The 17779-nt window shown below is 48.6% G+C and overlaps 1 protein-coding gene across 5 annotated transcripts in view; it reads right to left on the reverse strand.

Annotated features, from left to right (window-relative positions):
• Window positions 1-17779, reverse strand: part of LINGO1 (leucine rich repeat and Ig domain containing 1) — a 494269-nt gene that overhangs the window by 151125 nt on the left and 325365 nt on the right. For all 5 annotated transcript variants that reach the window (XM_030578570.1, XM_030578573.1, XM_030578574.1 and 2 more), the window contains one exon: window positions 10473-10558. The gene's annotated coding sequence lies outside the window, so the exon portion shown is untranslated. The remainder of the gene's footprint in view (window positions 1-10472; window positions 10559-17779) is intronic.

Here is a 17779-nt window from a genome sequence, read left to right on the forward strand (position 1 = left end):
AAGCTCCTCTGTCTTCGGCTTCTCTTAACAAGCAGCTGTCAGCTCAGATTTAGTTGTTTGGGGGAAGCAGAGAGCAAGAGAAGTCTCCACAGACTGCTCCAGCCTCTCCACATTCCCTCAGCTACAGCGTCTTACCAAGCCAGTGCCTCTTTGCTCCCTCCTTGGTTCTCCCTTCCCCGCCTTGCTGGCTTCTTCGCCCCCTCTCAAGTCTATTTCCCTTTCCCTCAGCCATTGTTCCTTTGCCGGGTGCACATGTCTCTCCCCCTAGCTTGGATTTTGCAGTCAAGTCTCCTGCATCTCATCTCTGTCTCTTTTCCATGCTCCCCTCCCTCCCTCTAGTCTCCCTCTCCCCTTTTGTTTGCCCCCATCCTTTTTTTCCTTCCCCCCCACAAAACTGTGTGTCATTAATGTCTGCAATGACAGTAAAAAGCTCCCATGAAACAATGAGATTATGAGCTATGCCTTCACGGCGATAGAATTACTAATTATTACTGAGATAAATGGGAATATCAATGATGAAAGTCAATATTATTGTCTTCTTTGTTCCTGTTTGTTTTATTTGTAGATGAAAAGAACACTCTGCCTGTCTCCCCAGGATGTGGCTGTGAGCTGGAACAGTTCCTATTGGCAGGCGCATGCAGAGCCAGGCTGGGATAAGAAATCATATTACACACATGCTTGCAAAGGGCTTTTTAAATCAACTGCTCTACCAAACACCATTGTCTTTGATTAATTCATAAAATGCCAGCCACCTCCTTTCTCCCACTCCAGCACACGGAGGGGGGCAGCTGAATCGTGGGATGTGCTGTGGCACTGAAAAGGCTCCCTGATTTGAGTGTTTAACTCCCCCTGCCTTCGTCACAGAGGCAATGCTGTGACTAGTCCCAGAGGCTGCAAGTCAGGAGACTGAGGGTCTATTTCAGTGACTCGCTGTGTGACTTTGGGACGGTCCCTTAAAGCATGGCTGGGGTCAGTAAAGTAAAGACAGCACTTTCTCATTCAGCATTCAGCACTCCCTCCATGTACACTGAATCACAGTTGCTGAATTTAGTGACAAAAGTAGTTGTTTCTACTCCTGATTTCTAATTCTGGCTTCCATAGCACCAAGGGAATAGCTCCAACAGCAGACCATTTCCCCTGGGGTGTACACAGTGGCTCATCTCAGTGGTCTCCTACCTACCCCTCTCACCCACCTTTGGTGGCAGGCGTGCTGATACTTGAAGCAGACAACTCCAAACCTGGAGTGAGTCTACAGTGTTGGCAGCTCGAAAACCCAGCCTTGTACCTGTAGAGTGAGCCATGAATGGGAACTCCCCGGTACCATTTCTAGCAGCATGTTTCAGAGGAGATGGGACCACCAGCTTTACGGGCCCATCTATGCTAACTTAGCATGGCTCCTTCCCACACTTTGGGGTATTGGTGTTATGACAGGACTGCTCTCCAGCATGGTGACAGCACTGCTGCAATCAAACCCCACACTCCTACCCATGGCACACAATCATGCTAACACTTTCTTGTTACTCTTCCAGACGGGGCCGCCTCTGCTTCAGCTTCCCTCCACCTATCACACGTGGATAATGACACCTACCCACTTCTGCCAAGTGCTTTGAGAGCCTCGGCTGAAAAGTGCTGTAGAAATACACAGCACTGACTGAGGTGACATCTGGAGGTGTGGCCTGCAATTTCAGGAGCTGCCATTCCATTTGAGAGGGTGGGAATGCACGGAGCACACCATCACAGCCGTGGCCCAAAAGCTATTAACAGGGCACCAAGGAACACAGGGGATCTGCCGGCAGTTGGTCTCCAATTAAATGTCAAGTGTTTCCTCATAGTAAAACAGCCCTTGGCTCTCAGTAATGTAAACTCTGTGTCCTGCACATCTGCTCTCTGTACATGCCCATCATACACACTATGCTGCACAGCTGAAGAATGCCAGTGCTGATCCTAGTGCACTTGTGGGATGGGATCCCCATCACCAGGGCACTGCCAGCGCAGATCCTAGTGCACTCGTGGAATGGGATCCCCAACACCAGGCCATTGACAGTGCAGATCCTAGTGCACTCAGATGGTAAGATATCCTTTGTGCAGCTAAACACTCTCTCCCTCCAACCACACCACAATCCAGATTCTCAGACACTGTGGAGTGTGTTGGCGCCAACTCCCCACCCACCCATTTACATTATTTTAATATGGTAACTTCTCTCCTAATTGGTACAACCTCTTCCTTACCCCCCTGCCCCCCCCCCCCCCACAGCACTTCTCTGTGTTAACAAGGTCAAATGTTTCTGCTGCCTCTCTTCAAATGCAATGAAATCCTGAGAATTGGAAAAAGCCTTGCAGGAGTAATTACACCACCTTTTAAAAAAAGGAGCAGCATGTCCTGAATATTTCATGGAAGGTAATTTTTTTAAAAGCTTTTTTAAAATCCTTTTTTCCCCTTTGTGCATGTCAGGGAGTAATTAACCATAAAGTATCAGAGCGTAAACCAAAAGGAATAAACTGCAGCGCAGCCCCATCTCGCTCTCTCCCTTTTCCACTCTGGTTTTTCCCCTTGTTTAACACTAATGTGACATTCTGAGCTGTGTGTACAAGATACCATCTCCCATTCAGAGTTGGGAAGTCGCTGTCTGATGGTTGGAAAAACCTCCAGCGGCTTCTAGCCTATTTTTAACTCAACCCCCTCTGAGTCATGGATGCCTGAGATTTACTGTCCCCCCCACATCAACCTGTTGGGGAAGAGCTGTATGTTTTGGGGTACCGGTTGCGGGCACTGGGAGCCTGCTAGTCCTTTAGCTGTCTGGGCTGGGAGAGGGAATAAGAGGGGTTAAGGCAGGTTTTTGCAAAAACTTCTCCTCCTTTCTCCTGCTCCCTCTCCCCCAACCTTCTCCCCTCTCTAGCCGTTGCCCCTGCATGCCCCTTTCCACCAGTGCGGGGAGCAGTGGATGGACAGGCAGCACAGACCTTGCCCTTCAGGGGTGTCGGGGGAGCAGTGAGAGAAGAAGGAAGAAGCTGGGTGCAGCAGCTCTGTGGGCAGTTGTCCATGTGCAGAGCAGACATTGGCATGGCAAGATGACTGGATATGCCCCCACAAACTAGCTCCAAAGCAAGATGCCTGGCAAAACGGGGGGGAGGGAGGCAGAGAGGTTTGCCCCCCCTCTTACCTTGCATCAATTGCACTGTTCTCCGGCAGTCTCTCCGCTGGATCCTGACCTCGAGTGCTCTCGGGTGCTCCATGCATGGCAGGGTACAGAGCCCCAGGGTGCAGGGGATCCAGCAGAGAGGGTGCAGGAAATGCAGGGCTCCGATTACCAACTTCACCTCTGGAGAGGGGCATGTGATTGTGTCCTTTAGACAGGGGAGCAGTCGCCCAGGGCCGAAGAGAGGTGCAGGCTGCTCAGTGAGCAAGGGGAGAAGTGTGGTGTGGAAGGGTGGCAGGCTGGGGGAGAGGCTTGTGAGTGGAGGGAAAGCACCGGGGGAACAGCTGGCAGTCAGGGGAGGGAGGCTCAGGATGTTTTGCAACAGCCTAGAACTTCACAGATATTCCTAATTAACAGCAGTGTGAGGGCCCCACCCAAACAGCCATTCCTGTGCCTAGATCCAAAGTCCATCCTAGTCGCTAGAAACCCCCCACCAATTTCACCAGGCTTTGGATCAGCCCCCTCATAGTGAGGCCAGTGCACTAGGGAGATGAACCTGCTCCATCCAGCACTGGAGACAGCCCAGGTGGAGAGCGTGACAGCCCTGTGTGGGGTGCTCTTCACATACATAATGACAGTCTCTGCCCCAAAGCTCACAGACTAACCTCCCCTTGCCCATCTCACTTTGGGCAGGTCATATTATGATCCTCATGGTGGCACAGCAGGGGAAACCGAGACACAGAGCGGTTCAGTGCCAATGAGCCAAGTCCTCAGGTAGTGTAAATCAGCCACGCTATGAGGATCTGGCCAACCATTTTCAAACTTGGGTGCCCACATTTGGGTGTTTACATCCCTCTGTAGGCACCAGATAGAAAGGTCCCAATTCTCAGAGCCCTGAATATGAACTGGTACCATAGGCACTTCCCTTTAAGCACCCATTTTAGCCTAAACGGTTCAGTCACAGAGTGAATTGCTGGGAAGAGAAGCTTCTGACATCCATTAGGTCAGGCCAGCAATCAGACCTGGAACTCCAGACCGAGCCTCCCATTCCCACTTTGTGCCTGGGTGGGGGGCTCAGGAGCCGGCATTCCTGTTAGCAGCATTAACGCAGCTACATTTTTTCAGAGCAGAACATGTCTCAGTTGTTCTGAAACTCCAGCACCAGGCAGGGTCACCCAGGGCATCTGGCTCAAAACCTCCCATGGCAGCAGATGCCAACCCCTCTGGATCCAGTTCCCATTCACAGGAGTGGTCTTTGAACAGTGCTACTAATCCTGTTAGCTCCGAGATACCTGAGCAGCACTGGGCCTTTTGTTAGCACTCACCTTCATGCTGAGGGACAGCCGTTGCATACAGAATGCGACTATCAGATTGTGCGGCCTGTCTCTCTCACCTGCCTATTAGCATTTTGCGCTATTAATATTTATTTTTGCTAATGTAATACCAAAAAAAGTCTCCTCATGTTCATGCCTGGTGCTGGTTTGACCTAGAAGGTGGCGTGGGACAGAGAAAAGTAACAGACAAGAAATTCAAGCTAGGTTATTTTCTGGAATACTGGGGAGAGGGCGGAGAGATATGTCTCACGGGGAGAAGGATGAAATGAGAGAGGGGAAAGGGAGGCAGTATGGCCTAGTGCACCAGGGATCCCTCTGAGCGACCTCAGCTGAGGGCTTGTCGTCACTGCAGAGCTAACGCCTCCCAAGTTAGCATAGCTTCAGAGAGAGCGGCCACACCATGACATCACCCTCAAGTACACAGAGCTGGCGAGTTGTGCTGCACAGAGCTTTACCTCTGTCCCCTCAGGCCAGCTAGCTGGAGTGACAGCACCACCTGCCCTGAACTCAGGGGTTTGCTTGCAGGTGGGAGTTGGGCCAGGCCAGAGTCACTGCCCCTCCCATCCTTTGTCCATCTTGTCTAGTGGAATGGAAGCCCTGGAGGGAAGGGACTGCCTCTTGCTACAGGGCATAATGGAGGGTCCCTCAGCTTGGTTGGTACCACTGTGATAGGAACAATAGTAAATGGAGGACGAGAGTATAACAGCGAAGGAAGCTGCCTGTTTCTTCCTCAACACATCCATGAAGCTGGGCTGAGCCTATTACTGCCTCTCCCTCTCCGCTTTCATCTCTCCACTTCCCTTCCTCTCCCCCCACCCTCCCACATGCTCCATAACATTCAGGCCATTTCCTCACAGCTCTGAGCACCTCTATTAACAGAACCTGTGAAGGGAGGTTACAGCAGCTCTTTCCTCTGTCGCATTCTCTCCTCCCCTCCTCTCCTTCACCTGGCTCTCTCATTTCTCTTCCCCCATCCCCTCCAGCCATATCATTTCTTAAAGTCCCAGAGCAGCAACTCCCTAGTCCCACACTTTGTCCCTTCTCCAGGGGACCTCTCCCCCACCTCTGTCCTCTCGGCCTGTCCGTCCCGACTTGGATAGGGGTGGCTGGCACTCTGAGGGGAGTGCTGGGCTTGGGCTGGCGTCTCCTGCCAGGCATGGAGATTGGGTTTGCTCTCATTGATTTTCCTCTTGGAGCGAGCAGACTGTTCAGCAAAATGAAGTTATTGGTGGATGGAATGTTTTCTCCTCCTGACAACTTATATTGTTCTCTCACAAACAAAGTGCTGACCTGCACAATGGTGTGCGATCCCTGGATAGACATGTTTCTGTAAAGGAGCTGGCGCTTCCCCCTCCCTTGCCTTTGATCCTGGCGCTGTATCATGCCAAGATCTCTAACTCATCCCCCTTTCTCTCTTACTTCTATTCCTCTTCCACATCCCTTTCTCTTCCCCTTGGCCCTCTCCCTCTTTTGACTGGTTCTCCCATTGCTGATATTCCTGGACCCCACTTGGGAGCTGCTGGTACCCTGCTGCAGTCAGAATGGGGCCCTGAGAGGGTGGGGATGGAGGGCTTAGCTGGAGCAGAAGGGGATGGATGAGGAGCTGATGGCCAGGGATACATGGCAGCTGCATCTCCATGTGGAAAACGGAGGATTCCTAGGGCCGGCTAAAGCGAAGCAGCAGGTACTGCAGCCTCTTCTCTGATCAAGTTCCACCCTCCGTTCTGGCCATCTGCTGACACTGGTGTCAGGAGCCTGGCAAGGCACTATGCCCTTTGCCCCACCAGTCATGCAATATGGCTCTTCAGGAATCTCTTGATGGGCAGCAAGCAGAGGGTGGGGAAACCAGTGCCAGCTTCCACCTGACACTACAGCAAAGCAGAAGTGGAAAGACCCTCTGTTCCAGTGAATCTCAGGAGACAGGAGAGCGAAGAACTGGGAGAAAGAAACCAGGATGGGAGCAAGGGGACTATTCCTGGCTCTGCTCCTGACTTGCTATGCAAGTCACTGCCTGGCTCCCGTGCCTCACTTTCCCCATCTCTCCAATGGGGACATCACTCACCTCACTGGGCACAGTGAAGGGCTTAATACATTGACACTTGTAAAGCCCTTTGAGACCCTCATTCTCATTTGACATTTGTGGGCCAGATACTCAGCTGGTGTGAACCAGTGTAGTCCCACTAAGTTAGCACAGCTGAGGTAATTCACACTGGCTGAAGATCTGGTTCTGAGATCCCATGCTCAGACACCTCTCCTCTCATTGGACGAGGAAAAGAGGTCCAAAAAGCAGCTGTGTTAGGATAGGGAGGGAACACTGCGTGGCACTGCTGCTGTGTCCTGCCTGTAGGCAGCTCTGACATGGGTGTGAGGAGTCAAATTTAACATGTGCCTTGGTGGTGGAGAGGGGGGCATGCACCTCTTAACCACTCAGCTGAGCTACAGCAGTAGGAGGCTGGGGGGTGATCTGTGATCAAACATATGCCTCTGAGCAAAAAGGATGGATGTTTGTGCATATGTCACTCTGCATTCATGTTTCTATGGCAGTCCATGTGCATGAGAGAGGAGCATGGAGGGCAGCAGCCTGTATGCCTCTGTGGTCTCTGGGGCTGAATTCCAGAAGTGTTTGGTAACAGATTAGGAGTGTGGCTGTGGTATCACCTGCCGCATTAGCTGCATGAAACTCACTTGCTGATGGAGCTATTCAAATAAAATGGAAGAGACCAAGTTATCCCCAGGCAGAGACTGGATGGATGGGAACCATTAGGTTGCCAACTTCCAGCAATCTAGTCATGCTTTATACAATATATTAATTTGCTCCATACAGCAGAGTTGAAAACTGCCAAATACTTGAAATTTCTATTGACAAATAATTATTTTGTTCCCTCCCTCAATGAAAAACTGAAACTGAAAAACTTGTTTTTGAAAACCATTTTTGGTAAAAGTTTTCAGTTTGGTAAAAGTGCTCAGTATTCAAAAACCAACCAACTAAAGATACAAAACCCCAAAACAGAACCAAAACATCGGTGTTCATTTTTTTCATAGAATAATTGGAAAATTTTGGACCAAAACTGAAATTTTTCATTTTAGTAAAACAAACATTGTTTTCTTTGAAAAAGTGTTTTGATAAAAACCAATAAAAAAAAATCTTGACCACTTCTACTGGGCTTCATGCAGAACTGTCAGTCCACAATCACTCCAACCCAGACAGGGAGGAGTCATTCTCTATTGGATTGAGAAAGAAATTCCATCCATATGTTCATGCGCTCCTTGACATTCCCAAAAAAAAAACCAAACCCCAGCCTTCAGGATTCCCTCTTTTGGGTTAAAGTATAATGTAGTGCCTGTGCAAATTTTGTGGGCTTCTTTGCACTGTGCATCCCCATCATTTATCTTCAGCCACCCACTTTTTGCTGAAGGGACAGTGCATCTCATTACAGCAGATTGCAACCTTGAGCAGCCAAAGGGCTCTACTAGAGCAGGGCTCTGTTAGTGCTCCAAATCCTAAGTCACCAGTATGATAAAATATGACGACTGCCATATTCCAACCCAAGTCCTCTAAATGCTGGTTCATATGCATGTTTTTCTCATTCTGTACTGCTGGATGGATATTCATCCTCTCCCCCAACCTCTCCCAATGTGGAGTTCCCCTTAAACAATGGGCATGACGCCAAGGCAGTGGCACATCTTGTTGCGATCTGGGATTGGTAGACACATGTGCCTGCTGACAAATGATCCCAGTAATCAGCCTTCTGTTAACGTTATCATAATGATGAAGTGTGAGGGTGACGGTTGATCATTTCTCTTCGTCCCAGCATGTTGATAGTTTGCAGCTCCCAGCCACAGGACAGATTTAATGTAGAAAAGAGCACCCGAGGGACCAGAAACTGAGCAAGACCACATTGGTCAGTCCCTGCCCTGTGCCACGAAGATGGTCAGTAACATGCCCAAGGGGCTTTCGTTTTCCCTGTCCAGGCAGGTAACCATCTCCCTCCCCCACCCCCCTAGGCTTCCCGACCCAGTGCTCTGAAGGAGCCACACACAGATATATATCTGCCAGCTCACCCCCCACATGCACAAGGAGTTGGGCCCCTGCTTTAGGGCAGTCCAAACCACATGTCACATCTTAGTCCATTTAGAGAGGAATCAGAGCACACAGCAATAGGGAGGAAGGATGGCCTTGTGGGCAAGGCTCTCGACTGAGATGTGAGCATTTGAGTTCAATTTCTGACTCTACCACAAACCTTGGGTAAATCACTTAAACTATATGACTGGGGTCTGCCAAGATGTTAGCTTCCCTAGCTCTCACTGAAAACCCCAAACACTTGTCTTTCATTTTTGTCTTCTGTAGAATATGGTTGATAATATTCCCTTTGTCTCCTCTCTTTAGACTCTTTCTTGGCAGGGACTGTCCCTTTCTATGTGCTTATACAGCACCTGGACTCTAGATGCTACAATGGTATAGAATAGAGGACGATGAAGGAAACCTCAAAGACAGCGTGGAGCCATCCACATGAGAGTGTGGTGGGACACGAGGAGTCCTCGGATGTGTTCCCATTTTGCCTGCAGTGGGTGGATGAATGAAGCCTGCCCTTTGCTCTGAGCAAAGAATGTGGGGGAAGAAGAGGGGAAAAACCCAAAAAAGTGTGACAAACCTGCCAGCCAGCGCCAGTTCATTGTTCGTGTTCCCTCCTTTCTAAAACAGATCCAGAGGAAGGACACTGCCTGCCAGCCAGCACCAGGTTAGCAACAAGGTTCCTCTTCCGAAGCACCCCTTAGATGGTTCCTCACTGGCTAACCCACGGTATAGATACAGCTCTGCCTTCAAAAGCAGATCAGAATGCTTCCCATCAGCTCACACCAGATTAGTGCAGATCCAACCTGAATTTTTTTTTCCCCCAGCTCTATGCAAAGAGATGCCTGAATCATCCTGATTTTTTTTTTCATCAGGAAACTAAATTCCATTCTGCATTGAAAGATCTCTTTGTTCTCTCCAGAGGACTGTCGTGCTGGGAAATTGCCTAAACCCAGTCAGCTCTGATGTTTGCTGTCTCACGCATTGCCTATATCAAACTGACAGTTCACAGATTTTAGTCTAGGATTTTGTATGTATAGTACAAGCCAAAACCTGCTCCTGTCTCTTTTGACTGTCCTAGAGAGAGGGCCGGGAAGCAGGCTGAGTCGTCACGACGTTGTGTGACTGTAATAGAGATATCTCACAAAGCACAGTCATTTGAGGGCACTGTTGCTTGCCCTAAAACAGAATTAAGAGCTTGTCTGGCCAACATCCCCTGCATGACAGTGGAGTGGGATCTACACTTAACTCAGTCAGCAGGCAGCCGTTTCTGTGACCAGCATAATATATACCTTATAGAGAACTAATCTTGTTTAATGATGGAGGAATAACCTACAGGTGATAGGACAGAATCATAAAAATGTAAGGCTGGAAAAAACCTCAAGAGGTCATCTAGTCCAGCTCTCTGAGGCAGGATTAAGCACACATAGATCATTCCTGACAGGTGTTTGTCTAACCTGTTGTTAAAAATCTCCAGGAATGGGGATTCCACAACCTCCCTTGGAAACCTGCTCCAGTGCTTAACTATTCTTATCATTAGAAAGTTTCCCCCAATATGCAATATAACCAGATCGTAATGATTGTATTTTTCAAGTTGTTCAAATATCAGACACATTGGAGATCCATCCCAACTAAACCTGATGGCATCTTCCCAGGAACCCCCGCTTATGGTGAAAGATATGAGGAGCAGCTTCCCACCCTCAGCCAAAAGGATGGAATTTTTCACATTCCTCCTGAAAAACTCTACATTTCCTCAACACGCAAGTAACTGGGGACTGATGGCAGACTATAGCAGGAAAGAATTTCTGCCCAGTTTACAGCAACACAGACAATCCCATGTTTGTGTCTAGCAACAGATCATTGAGCTTTATACATTCTGCAACACAATAGCATCAAACCCACGTGTCAGGGGGCAACCCCTCCACTTACCCAAGTCAGATGGTGTCAGGATGCAGGCCAATTGGCTGCCAGAAGCTCAATGGGTGTCGTCCTCTCCTTTGCTTTCCAGTCATGCACTGAGAAGGAAATGATATCACAATCAGAGCTTGCCTTGCATTTAACAGTAGAAAAAGACACTTTGCTTCTGCTGTTAAAGGGAAATTAGACTGCGAGGTTAAGCACCAGGAAAGTTAAAAAGGTTTCAAATAACTTTCCCCTCCCCTCACCAAACATGAGTTGAGCTGAGCATAAGCCTCACCCAGGCTGATATTTGAAATCTAGAAATAGGGCTGTATGGGAAGAAAAACAGGGACACAGAAAGACACAGGATCAGGGAACTGAATGAGAAATAAAATGGCAAATATATTACAGCTGAGGCTGTCTTAAGGGACCACTCCAATGACCCACCAGAAGCAGTTACTCAATGGAAGTAATTTCCTAATCCAGGTGGAGCAGAACAGTACTCAGTGGGGCAAAGTCACCTCCACTGTGGAGTTACACCTCAGGCAGGTTTGGCCCAGCATACTTTTGATCTCTTAAAATAGGCAATTGTGCAATAAGGGCAATTTCTTGCCCAGGTTTCACTGTATTTAAACACTAAGAACTGTCCTTCCTGTAGGGACCTTGAGCATGTGTGAATCCTTTTGGAAACAACACTGGGGCCTCCTTTCGCATAGAAAACACTAGAGCAATGAGGGTATCCTCCCTGCTCAGACAGTCATGGCATAAGGGGAGTCCTCCTCTCTTGCAAACAGTGCTAGGGAGCTTTGCAAAGTCCTAAACCACATGAAACTTGCCTGCCTACAAGCATCATTACAGATACAAGGCAGCTCAGCTCATCCAGTGCTCCCCATGCCCCTCAAGCCATCCCGGAGAACAAGGGCCAATTTTTGAGTTTGCACCTAAACCAAGTTAAACTCAGGGGCTTCCACTGAGTGTGGCTTTGATATTTTGAGTTTATTTGAGCCCTAAGTTTTGGGGTGGGGCATGAATCCAGGTGACAACACCAGGTAAAAGGCTAGTATGAAAGCCCCATGAGCTAGAACCACTGGAGATCCCCAGGCACAAAGCTGGATACTTTGCTGCAGTCATAGCACACAGAGTTTAAGAGGGGTGCATAAAGTTCTGGTTCTGAGTCAAGAATCCAGGAAGCTCCAGTTCAGGGAGGGTGTTATGCTGCACTCTGGGCTCCACTCTCCTATGTGCTTTAGAGATAGAGCTGAGCAAACTGCTTTGGACCCAGTATGACCCAACCTGAAATTCTGTCCCAAATTCAACCCTAACCAAACCAGTCTGGATGCATTTGGTGTAAATGTTCAGATACAACAAGAAATAATCTTTAGGAACATGTAACAGGGCAGCCATCTCCAAAGTGCTCCCTCCTGGCATGGGGTGGCTCCACAGCAACACTACTTCAGTTTCCCCTTCTCAGGGCTCCTCAATAAACTCTTTGCCTAGTCTCTTTGCCTTACCCTCTGCCAGCTCAGGCAGGCTGACAACAAAGCCTTTCAAGAACAGAACTCAAAGATGTCTCTCCCCTAGTAACCCAAACTAAACAGAACTACGAGTCTTCTTCCCCGTCTCTGGCTGGACCAGGCTCCTCCTCTTTGAAAGTCTGTCTCCCTGCTCTATCTCCTGCCACCACTCACCCCTTTAAGGGCAGATGGGCCCAACCTATCTGTGATGCTTCTATTCATTTTCTCCTGCACTTCCTTCTTCCAATCCAGCCCCAGGAAGGCTAACGCTCCTGAGAAAAGTCCATGTGAAGCCTGACCAGAGTTAGCAGTCACCTGAGGTCTCCCAAGGAAGTTTGTTGGTGCAAGACTCCTAGCTCAGGTCTGCAGCCCCGAGAAGTTGGGCTAAGCATCTTACTTTGGGGGTTTCCCTAATAAATGACTGAAACATCCAACCCTTTGGGGTTCACCTGGCACTGATATGAATGCTTTCCAAGCTGTGCTCTAGTACACACACAACTCTAGGAGTCTCCAAGGCTATGCCCAGACCACATTTCTCTGTGTGAGGTTTGTAAAGCACCGAATGAAACTGATGGGGCCACCAAGGAAAGGGTTTGGGAAGCAGAGTGGGTACTCTCAGGGGACTTGGGAAAAGCCTACTCATAACCTCAGTGCATCTTCTCAACCCTGACCATCACCCCAGTGCAAATGTCCTTCAGTATGTATCTTCTCCCAGATCAGTTCTTAAAGCACAAATAAATCCCATAGACCAGGACCTACATTTGGAGTTAAATAACTACAGTGTCTTCTTTAATGCATTCTCCCTGGCATGATGAAATTCCAGCACTTGAGTTACTAAATCAACATTAGCTGCGGCCTTAAAAATATATAGAGACAGAGATATAAATTGAAACACAGCTTGTGTGAACCTCCATGAGTCGCAGGGAGCATGCAAACTCGAATTCAAAATGGCACATCAAGGCCTCAGTGCAGATACTTCAGTCACAGATGATAAACTTTCAACCCCAGCGGTGCTAAACTGGGCTGGTTCAGTTCCTGTCTGGGTTTTTCCCTTTTGAAAGGCAAGCTAGAGAAAATGAAAGGGAGAGAGGTGGTAAGAAAGGAGGAATGAGAGAGTGCTGGAAAGAAAGATGCAGGAAGGAAGGTGCAAAACTGGGGAGTGGAAGAGTCCTAAAGAAGGGAGGTGAGAATGGGGGATAGGGGAATATGAGAGGAAGGAAGGAAAAAGTGGTGATGGGAGAAGTTGCCAAGAGAAGGGAATCCAAAGGAAAGTATGAGACAGGGAGGCAGTGGAGGATGAAAGGGAGGAGAAACGAAGGTAGTGGGGGAGCTGCATAGCCAGTCCAGTCCAGAGCCCCTTCTTTCACTCTGACCAGGATGCCATCTTGCACAGCCTGCCTGCCCCCTCCCAGGGGCAGCACACCTAGAACCTGCAAGGCACAGCATCACCTCTCCCCTGTGGATTCCTCTGTGCAGTTTCCCATTCAGCCTGAAGCAGAGCCGTTAACAGGGGCTACTCTAGGAATTTTGCCGCCCCAAGTACGGCAGGCAGGCTGCCTTCTGTGGCTTGCCTGCAGATGGTCTGCTGGTCCACAGCTTCGGCGGACCTCCTGCAGGCGTGCCTGCGGGAGATCCTCCGAAGCCGCGGGACCAGCGGAGCCTCCGCAGGCATGCCTGCAGGAGGTCTGCCAAAGCCATGGGACCAGCAGACCCTCCGCAGGCAAGCCGCCGAGGGCAGCCTGCCTGCCGCCCTCACAGCACCGGCAGAGCGCCCCCCACGGCTTGCCCCCCCAAGCACGCGCTTAGCGTGCTGGGGCCTGGAGCCGCCCCTGGCCGTTAAGCTCCCAGATACACAAATGGGCCCAGGCCTCATCTCTGCTGCCTAATGGCTGCTGTTAAGCCAAACCCAAGAAGAAGAGCTTTGCAGTTAAGGAGTGTAATGTACCTTGGGCCTGATCCTGTTATCCTGTGCTGGTACCGCAATGCAAGGCAGGCAGAGGTGGGACACAGCTGTTTCAAGCCACCTTTGTGCCACAGGCCTGCCCAGCTGCTGGTGTAATTCAGGGCAGCTTCATGACTGCCCTAACTTATGCCCCACTTCCATGGTCCCCTATGGCACAGAGAGTGGCTAGGGTGCAGCAGCCCTGGTGATCACCACTCTCATCCCTTCTCTACTCCCAACATGCCCCATATTCTGTATTCCCCCATTCCCTCAACTCTGTGCCAGCCAGGGAGCTGCCTAACCCTGGGGGTGTTCTGTGGGGCTGTTCCTGCCCTTCTGTCCCAAAGGAGCAATGTCAAGGGGCCAGGAGCAGGAGCGAATGATGGATGGATGGACAGAAAGAATCTGGAAAGTGAGCAGCCAGCAGGCTCAGTGCACTGACAAAGCCAGGAGCAGTGTAATAATGACCCTTCAGCGAACTCAGCCCTGGAACTCCTTGGTCTGGGTCCAACTAAGAGCAAAGATTATGGGCCTGTGTGACATGGGCAGCTCCAGTCCAGTAAATGACTGTGCACAAAAATGTTGTTTCCTTCCTGTTTTCCCTCACTTCACCCTAGTTATAGCTTGTATTTTAATTGCTCAGTGTCATGGGAGCAGTCAGGGAGGACATAGCCCTTCTAGCTCATTAAAAAGCATCTTTGCAGCAGGCTCATGATCTTAGCAGAGTTTGGAGACTAGAGATTAAAAGCATTCGGTGGTGGTTCTCCGGTGCCAGGATGCAACTGGATAACTCTTGGGAAGGCTCTTAGTGCAAAGGAGCTGAGGGGGGAGCCTCCTGTGGAAGATTCTGTTGATATGTTCTCCAGCACCAGTAGGAGTTGGGGGTGTGCTGCACCTTGCAGGCTAGGGTCCTCAGCCTGTACATGGCCATTGATGGCAGTGGTGGGCTGGGAAGGAGTCTTTCCCTTTAAGCTGGTCAGTGACAGATGGAGGTGTTTGGAAAAACCCACGGAGGTAGAATATGGGACCGTATGGCTCAGAACACTGATGAGATCCAGCCAGACCACTCACCACTGGGAAATGGGCTCAGATCCAGCCCAGGTTGGTAGAGATCAAATGTCAGGAGCATCTGATGCTGACCGTGTAGGCTGTTAGCACACATTGCTGTCAGCACCGTTCCTAGAGGCACGTGTCCGCATCGCTGCTGCCAGCCTCAGCAGAGTGAGACCAAGGAATACAGTAGATGGGCCTAAACACTGAACTCCCCTCTCAGCTCAAAGGCAAGGCTGCAGTGTCACTGTCTGTGCTGTATCACGGCACTTCAGTTCCCAGGACTGACATAAGAATGGCCATACAGGGTCAGACCAAAAGTCCATCTAGCCCAGTATCCTGTCTTCCGACTGCAGCCAATGCCAGGTGCCCCAGAGGGAATGAACAGAACAGGTAATTATTAAGTGATCCATCCCCTGTCACCCATTCCCAGCTTCTGGCAAACAGAGGCTAGGGATACTATCCCTGCCCATCCTGGCTAATAGCCATTGATGGACCTCTCCTCCATGAACTTTTCTAGTTCTTTTTTGAACCCTGTTATAGTCTTGGCCTTCACAACATCCTCTGGCAAGGAGTTCCACCAGTTGACTGTGTGTTGTGTAAAAAAAATTTCCTTTTGTTTGTTTTAAACCTGTTGCCTATTAATTTCATTTGGTGACCCCTAGTTCTTGTGTTATGAGAAAGAGTAAATAAAACTTCCTTACTTACTTTCTCCACACCCATCATGAATTTATAGACCTCAATCATATCCCCTGTTAATTGTCTCTTTTCCAAGCTGAAAAATCACAGTCTTATTAATACCTCCCTTATATGGCAGCCATTCCGTACCCCAATCATTTTTGTTGCCCTTTTCTGCAGTAGGCTTTGGACCGGAGCCGGAGCGGAGCAATTCAAAAAATGTGATTGCTCCAAACCCCTGCTTTTCTGAATCTTTTCCAATTCGAAGATATCTTTTTAGAGATGAGGCGACCACATCTGCATGCAATACTCAAGATGTGGGCGTACCATGGATTTATACAGCGGTAATATGATATTTTCTGCCTTATTATTTATCCTTTTCTTAATGATTCCCAACATTCTGTTCACTTTTTTGACTGCTCCACATTGAGTGGATGTTTTCAGAGAACTATCCACGATGTCTCCAAGATCTCTTTCTTGAGTTGTAACATCTAATTTAGTCCCCATCATTTTATATGTATAGTTGGGATTATGTTTTCCAGCGTGCATTACTTTGCATTTATCAACATTGAATTTTATCTGCCATTTTGTTGCCCAGTCACCCAGTTTTAAGAGATTCTTTTGTAGCTCTTCACAGTCTGCTGGGCACTTAACTATCTTGAGCAATTTTGCATCATCTGTAAATTTTGCCACCTCACTGTTTACCCCTTTTTCCAGATCATTTATGAATATGTTGAATAGGACTGAGCCCAGTACAGACCCTTGGGGGACACCACTATTTAACTCTTTCCATTTTGAAAACAGACTATTTATTCCTACCCTTTGTTTCCTATATTTTAACCAGTTACAAATCCATGAAAGGACCTTCCCTGTTATCCCATGACAGCTTACTTTGCTTAAGAGCCTTTGGAGAGGAACCTTGTTAAAAGCTTTCTGAAAATCTAAGTACACTATATCCACTGGATCCCCTTTGTCCACATGCTTGTTGACCCTTAAAAGAATTCTAGTAGATTGGTGAGGCATGATTTCCCTTTACAAAAACCATGTTGACTCTTCCCCAACAATTGTGTTTATCTGTGTGTCTGACAATTTTGTTCTTTACTATAGTTTCAACCAGTTTCCCCAGTATCGAAGTCAGACTTACCAGTCTGTAATTGTCTGGATCACCTCTGGAGCCCTTTTTAAAAATTAGCATCACATTAGCTATCCTCCAGCTGATTTAAATGATAGGTTACAGACTACATTTAGTAGTTCTGCAATTTCATATTTGAGTTCCTTCAGAAGTTTTGGGTAAATACCATCCAGTCCTGGTGACTTATTACTGTTTAGTTTATCAATTTGTTCCAAAACCTCCTCTAATGACACCTCAGTCTGGGACAGTTCCTCAGGTTTGCCACCTAAAAAGAATAGTCCAGGTTTGGGAATCTCTCTCACATCCTCAGCCATGAAGACCAATGCAAAGAATTCATTTAGTTTCTCCATAACGGCCTTATCGTCCTTGAGCGCTTCTTTAGCATCTTGAACGACCAGTGGCCTCACTGGTTGTTTAGCAGGCTTCCTGCTTCTGATGTACTTAAATTTTTTTTTTTTTTGCTATTACTTTTTGAGTCTTTGGCTAGCTGTTCTTCAAATTAGTTTTTGGCCTTCCTAATTATATTTTTACATTTAATTTGCAGGAGTTTATGCTTCTTTCTATTTTCCTCACTAGGATTTAACTTCCTTGCATCAGTGCTGAATCCAAGGACAAGGAAAGGAAAGGACAGAAAGAGAGACTTCCCTGTCAATCCTGCAGCACCCTATGCCTGGCATATGTAAGGGGACTGTTGGCCCCTTACTAAAACTCAAAAGAAAGGGGAAGGGTCGATGGGAAATCAGGACCCTGAAACTGACAGTCCCCAGGAACAATGGGGAGAGGCCAATGCTCCAGGTCAGCCTGACTGACAGGGTGGGCAGGCTAATTATGGAGTCAGCAGACCAGGGAGGTCCTGGCCTCCTTGTGAGCTGGAATTGCCTGGGCCAGAAAGAGTGGGGCCGAGCTAAGGAGAAAGCAGGGGTCCGAGGTGAGCTGGGGAGCATAGCTGTGCCGGCCAGAGAGAACCAGAGAAGCAGCTCAGGGGGAGCAGATCTGTGCTGGGAGCAGAGTCACAGAAGCA

Source organism: Gopherus evgoodei, chromosome 10 (genome assembly GCF_007399415.2).
Source record: "Gopherus evgoodei ecotype Sinaloan lineage chromosome 10, rGopEvg1_v1.p, whole genome shotgun sequence".
Lineage (NCBI taxonomy): Eukaryota > Metazoa > Chordata > Testudines > Testudinidae > Gopherus > Gopherus evgoodei.